Source organism: Cicer arietinum, chromosome 2, assembly GCF_000331145.2.
Source record: "Cicer arietinum cultivar CDC Frontier isolate Library 1 chromosome 2, Cicar.CDCFrontier_v2.0, whole genome shotgun sequence".
Taxonomy (NCBI): Eukaryota; Viridiplantae; Streptophyta; class Magnoliopsida; order Fabales; family Fabaceae; genus Cicer; species Cicer arietinum.
The window spans coordinates 35,451,006-35,458,390 of record NC_021161.2 but is presented as its reverse complement, the minus strand read 5'-3'; positions in this window follow the sequence as shown (position 1 = coordinate 35,458,390).

Genomic DNA, 7,385 nt, shown 5'->3' with positions numbered 1-7,385 from the left:
CGGCAACGGCGCCAAAAACTTGATAGCGTTTCAGCAAGTGTACTGAATCGTTGCAAGTAATAATAAAATGGTAGTACCGCGTGTCGAACTCAAGGATTGCGTTTTACTATTGAATTATATTTGATTACTAGAATTGAACAAAAAGGTTCCCAAGTTGATTGAAATAATGTTTGAAATTAACAACAATAATAAAATTGATCTTTTATAATGAGAAAAATGTCAGGGATGAGTTTCACTTCGAATCCAACCTTGGTGTCTAATTTGATCCTAGTTACTGAATTCCTTTATTGAATTATTACCGAATTCTCTTTATTATTCTTGCCCTAATGTCTTAGTGACAGAACCTTTAATTCCAAAGTAACCCCTAATTTCTTAGTGGATTTAAGATTAGAATTAAGCATTACCGTATAGAAATTCTCTTGTAAATTATTGCTTTGCAACTAATTTAATTGGTTTCATGACCTGCATCTATCCCTAGACTACAAATTCATGAATTTCTCATCTCAAGCATTCGTAAAGTCCACTTCCGTTTCAAAATACAAATCGTAGAACATTTTAATGTTGATCAAGCAATAAAAAGCATTAAGCACAGAGATGAGAAAAACAATTCAATAAACTCATTCATATAACTAGAAATCAAATCAGAAAAATAAGAGTTTCATCTGGTTACACTCATCCCTAACAAATAGGGTTTAGTTACTCATGACAGAGATACAAAAGATAAGGATTAAAGAAGAATTACAAGAATGATTCATGGATGATTCTTGATAAAACTGCTTCAATGGCGTTAGAAACGGCCGTCTTTGAGTTTCTATGCTAGGGCACAAGTCTCCCAAGTTCCCCAGAGTCAAAAAGATCCCTAAAACAGTAAAAATCTGCGTTTTTATGGTTGCTGGTGCGCGTCGCGCACCCCAGGCGTGGAAAAACGCGCTCCAGGCGCGCGTTGGCAGAGTCCAATCCTGCGAAATGCGCTCCAAGCGCTCTAGGAGGCGCTCTAGGCGCATTTCATATGCTGTCTGATGTATTTTACATTTTTCGCATCTTTTGCGTTTGACTTTGGTCCCGGTGTCTTCATGAAAGTTGTAGATATGGATCTTAGCTTTCATTAGCACTTGGAGTGACACTAATTGGACATCTAGAACTCCAGATATGGCTGAAATACTCCACATATGTCATGTTGATTTTTCACCAAAATTCAGCACTGCACTAAAACAAAACGCAATGTAAAATTACGACAAATTCCTACTTAATCAACGAAATAAAAACAAAAAACATTTTATTAACTCAAAGAACAAAAATCAACAAAATGTATCAAATAAATCCTTAATTTAACTGATGATTGAGGATAAATAAGACTAAAACAGTGGGAAAATATGCATATGATGAAGAGTCATCACAACCCCAAACTCAACCGGCTCGTTTGTGCCAAATCCATTTATCTTTTTCAATGGAAACAAAACAAGATTCAGTAGGTAAATCATCAAGATAAAGTTCATATAAATTCTTTTTTCTAAACCCGGAAAAGAAAACTCTACCCGAGGATGAGTGTTTAACCTCACATAGAGTAGGCTTAAAAATAACTTCAAAACCACTATCGCACAATTGACTAATACTTAGCAAGTTATGTTTCAAGCCATCCACATATTGAACATTTTCAATTTTTGCAGAATTATTCTTACCAATAATACATGTTCCTTTTATTTGAGCTTTATCATTATTACCAAATGTGACTGATCCTCCATCCTTTATCTCCAAAGACATGAAGCAGTGCTTATCTCCCGTCATATGCCTTGAGCAACCACTGTCCAAGTACCAAGGCTTTCTTTTGTTGATTAGAGGATGAACCTGTTTTAGAGTTTAAAAGAGACTTAGGTACCCATATAGCTTTGGGTCCTTGTTGGTTAGTTTTTCCTCTTTTGAGGATATTCCTTTTATGATGGCAAATAGAATCATGGTGCCCATGTTTACCACAGAATGAGCATGCTGCCTTTTCATTGTTAGCTTTCTTCTTAGCATGACAGATTTTGGAAGTATGCCCAAGTTTTTTGCAAAAGGTGCATTTAGGCCTATCCTCTCGTTTTTTAGGCAAGAAAAAGTTTTCATATAATTTTTGTTTTTGAGAGCTTTTAAAACCAATTCCAGCCTTGTCAAATATTCCAGATTGGGACCCCATTATCTTTTGAAATGTTTCTGTAGATTTGACAAAGTTGGAAATATCATTTTTTAGTTCCATAACCTCAGTTTTCAAAATTTCCTTTTCTGTATCCTCGTCAGGAGGATGCGATTCAAGAATTTTTTGTTTCTCAGAATTTTGAAAGTGAGATTGCTGCAACTCTTGAATGATTTTAACATATTCATCATTCTTTTTCTGTAGCTCTTCATTTTGTTTCTTTATCTCAACAAGTTGGGTTTTTTGAAACATGCATTTTTGAGATAAAGTGTATGAGTCATTTAAAAGGCTATCAAATTCAACTTCTAATTTTTCACAATTTGGACATAGATCAGAAATACTTACCTTGTCATTTTCTGATTTTGTCATGAGACATAGGTTGGCCTCTTCTTCCTTTTCTTGCTCCGAGGATGACTCATCACTATCATCCCAAGTGATCGGTTTTTAGAGCAATCATTCTTCCCTTTTTGTTTGGTTTATACGCCAACTACAATGGTTCATGAGCTCTTAGAGTTCCAACCAAATCTTCTAATTTCATGTTGGTCAAATCTCTTGCTTCTGTAATGGCAGTTACCATTGACCTCCATTCTTTTGGTAAACTCCTTAGAATTTTTCTTATCCTTTCTTGAACGGAGTATACATTTCCAAGAGATCTCAAGTTATTCAATATGATGGTTAACCTTGAGAACATTTCATCAATAGTTTCATCCTCCTTCATTTCGAATAGTTCGAAATCCCTTACTCCCATGTCTATCCTTGCTTCTTTTACATGGCTTGATCCTTCATGATGAATCCTTAGAGTATCCCAGAGCTCTTTAGCGTTTTTGCATTCTTCAACTCTGTCATACTCTTCCCTGCTCAAAGCACATGTTAGAAATAAATGAGCTTTAGAGTTTAGGAGTACCATTGCATTTTCATCATCCGTCCATTGTGCTTGAGGTTTCTCATCGGAGGTTGCATCTGTGTTGTTGGTTCTGATGACATGATCTCCATTTTCCACCACAGACCACATGTTGTTGTCTTGTGATATAAGAAATAGCCTCATCTTACCTTTCCAGTGATAGTAATATGTACCGTCAAAGTAGGGAGGTCGGCTGGATGATCCTCCTTCAGGGATGTACTTAGCTTTTGACATTTTTCTTTTTGGATCTTTTTCTCTTACACTGTTAGGTGTATTTTTTAGAGAACCTTGCTCTGATGCCAATTGATGTAGCTAAATATCACTAGAAGGGGGGAGGGGGGGTTGAATAGAGATTTTGCTGTTAAAAATAAATTCTAAGTGTTTTTAAAAACTATCCTCTCGCTGAGGATGGCTAGCTCGAGGATGAGATTTTTAAATCGTTAGATCCAAGTTGAGCAAAAGAGTAAGAACAAAATATGAGGGACACACACACAATTTTATACTGGTTCACCCAAAGATGGCTACGTCCAGTCCTCACACCCTTGTGAGATTTCACTAACTTTCAAACAGATCGATCCTCAACCCGAGGATGATTACAAACTGTGTATTATCAAGCTTCACCAAGCTTACAATCAATTTTCAAATATTTCCAAGCTTCACTCACTAGGAAATTACAAAGTAGAATGAGAGTGATTGATACTTAATACTTTCTCAAAGGATATACAAAGATATAGTGCAGGATCAAAGAAAGTAAGAAGAGAGGATGTGATTTGCTTCTTGAAAGCTTTAAGATGCTTGATCTTTTTATGCAATTGTGTTGTGTGTCTTCTAATGGAGAGCTTGTTTGCATTTTATAGAGATCCAAGCCCTTGATGACTGTTGGAAATCATTTTTCAAAGGATCCAAGGTTTTTCATCATAATTACAGAACTGCCATTCAGCTTGTTAGGCCAGGCAGAACCCATCCTCACGCAACATAGCTTTGATCTTGACATGTCCTTGCTTTTTCTCTTTAATCAGAATGCAAGGCTGTTTCTTTGACCATGTGAGCTGCATTTTTCGAAGACTTTAAGGTCTAGGTTGATTTCACCTTTTGAGGTGATGTTGACAAGAGAGAAAAAGCCACCCTATGACATAGGACTGTCATACTCAGTCTGAGGATCAGATCTGGAAGCAACATGTGATCTTCCATTTTTGGCTTGTTTCAAGTTGCCTTTTGTTAACTTGACTTCTTCATGTATAAAAACGTGTAAGCCCAATAAATGATCTGATTTTAGCCTTTGCATATGCTTGATGGGTTGCTTTCAACATAGCTGGTCCATCCTTAGCCTATTCTGCCATCCTCAGAGATTTAGATCTAGCTATTCTTGTCTTTTTCCTTTTGGCCTTCTAACTTTTATTTCAAATACTATTTCTTTGACTTAGTTATATATTTCTTTATGAATAAAAGCATTTGTACTGATGAGATCATAATTTGGGCAGATCTGGAGATTTTCACTTTGCAGCCCATCCTCACCAGGTGTTCTTGATCATAAGCCATCCTCTCGTGGTTTTCCATCCTCAGGCCAAAATTATATTTTCCTTCTTTTTGCCTTAATGATTAATAACCTATTATCTTATATGAACACACTCAAGAGCACATGTTAGTCATTAACCATAATCATAATCTCTTAAGTAATTTTGTTATCATTAAAATCATTTGAGAGATTTTGTCTCAACAAAAACCACAATATCTCCTTCAAATAGAACTCTATTTTGCAAAAACATTAAACATCAAATCGTAGTTTGAAGTAGCAATGTCAATTTACAAGGAAAGAAGTTTGAATTGTAAACTCACCTATTTAAAATTTTCTGTTAAAAACTTAAGAAAAATAACCAAAGATTGACCTTGGCTGTAAAAACAGAAAACGAAAAACGTTCTTGATTCTAGAAACAGAAAACGGAGAACATTCTTGGTTAGTCAAAATCAACAGTTTATCTTATGTGTTTAACTTGATAATCAAATAGTCTGAAAGTAAATAGAGATAAGGAAAGAGATATCACACAATGATATATCCTGGTTCACCCAACTCACGCTACGTTCAGTCTTCACAACAGTGAGATTTTCCACTAAGCGTTCATATGAAGAACGTTCTTGGTTTTACACAGTTTTGTTCAGATCAATGTTGATCTGTAATAACAATTCATTTCCACTCAAAAAGGATTCAATCAGGTCACCTATCAATCTTTAGAGAGGATTTTAGAATTCACCTTTTAACCATAAAAGGATTTTCTACAAACAACTCAAACTATAAACAATCCTAATATTCTTGAGTTTGCACAATAATGATTTAAAGAGATGGGTAGAATATGAGTATGCTCAACTCGTGTTTGAGAATACATTCTTGATAAACGAATCCAGTATAATGATTATGATATAAGAGGAAAACATAACTGAATCTTTTGTTTGCGATTGAGAAGCTTTCAAGTATGTAAGTGATGGATTTTTTTAGCACTTGAAGTTCCGATTTTTCGTTAAGTTAGGGTTCCTTTTATAGAATTCAAGGAGGTTGATGATAGCCATTTTGATCGTTAGAAAGTGTCCAAATGTCATGTGTCAGATTTGACCAAAGACCAAACTTTTTAAAACATAAATGTTCTTGACTTGAACATTCTGCGATTTTGGTTCTATGATAATAATGTCTAATCTATAACTTCTCATTCTTGACTATGATGATCATTTGTTTATGCACACAACCATCTCAAAGATGTGCTTAATGTATTCAAATTAAGACTGCCTTTTGGTTCGTGCAACACAGACTGGAGAATGATGTATTTATGCTGGAGAATAATGTTACCATTATGGGGATTGATGTTAACATACTTGAGAATGTTGTTCACATGCTGGAGATTAATATGAACATGTTGGAGAATGTTTATCATTCTGGAGACTGATGTTACCATGCCGAAGAATGATCATTTGTCACTTTTGCTTTAAGTCGTGCCTTTTAATCTTTGATCTTTTGGAGTGTTTCTTTTGCTGATATGAGATTTGTATATTCCTTGAAGATAAACTAGAAATGCATTCGTAATTTGCAGGAGCTTTTCTTGCATTAACAATAGATTTGATCTTGCTTGATGAAAATGAAAAAAAGTGGAGAACGTTCTTGGTTTTCAAGAATTTGTCAAGAACGTTCTAGGTTCTGTTTTGTTCATTTTTTGCTTTTTCTTTAAACTGATTTTGCTTGCATTGCTTAGTACCTATCTTGGATTATTACACTAAAAAACACATGCTAAATTACCACATTATTTAGAATCATAATTAGAGTCTTTAATTAACCTTTGTTTGTTTACATCAAAACATTAATTTGAGATTTTGCCTCAACAATCTCCCCCATTTTGATGATAACAAACATGTTAATAAAGATTATAATTTTGATTATAATTTTAATCATAGAGAGCTTAATAGCTCCCCTCATAATATGCTTCATATTTTGTTCCAAATAACATTTCATTGATGTATTTAAAAGCAAATGAATATACAGAAATCAAGCACATGTTTCAAGCAGATTAAAAAAATACAGAAGTTTAATTTACAAAATGACTTCGTAGTACAAATTAGATTATATTAAATCTAAACTAATTCTCCCCCTTTATCATAGCAAAAAGGAAAGGAGAAAAATGAAAAGTAAAGTCTATATAGAAAGGGAAGGGGAAGATCCTTTAGACGACGAAGACCTGAAAGGTTTTGGAACCACTACAAGAAAAACACCATTTTGTGGCCAACTTTATAAATATTTTGTGGCCGAATAAAGCCCTCACAAATTAGTGACCGAAAAAGCCCTCACAAATGTCAAAATTGAAATTGGTCTTTATTTGTGGCTGAAAAAGCCCTCACAAATTTTTAAATATTTAACTTGATTTTGTGGCTGCCTAAGCCCTCACAAAATCACAACATTGTGATTTTGTGAGGGCTTAAGCAGCCACAAAATCCATTTAAATATTTAAGGATTTTGTGAGGGCTTTTACAGCCACAAAAAATCAATTTTGTGAGGGCCAAATCCGTCACAAAGGCAGACGGGACCAGTGGCATTTGTGGCTGCAAAGGCCGCCACAAAGGAATGCGCACGTGGCATTTGTGGCTGCAAAGGCCGCCACAAAGGAATGCGCACGTGGCATTTGTGGCTGCAAAGGCCGCCACAAAGGAATGCGCACGTGGCATTTGTGGCTGCAAAGGCCGCCACAAAGGAATGCGCACGTGGCATTTGTGGCTGCAAAGGCCGCCACAAAGGAATGCGCACGTGGCATTTGTGGCTGCAAAGGCCGCCACAAAGGA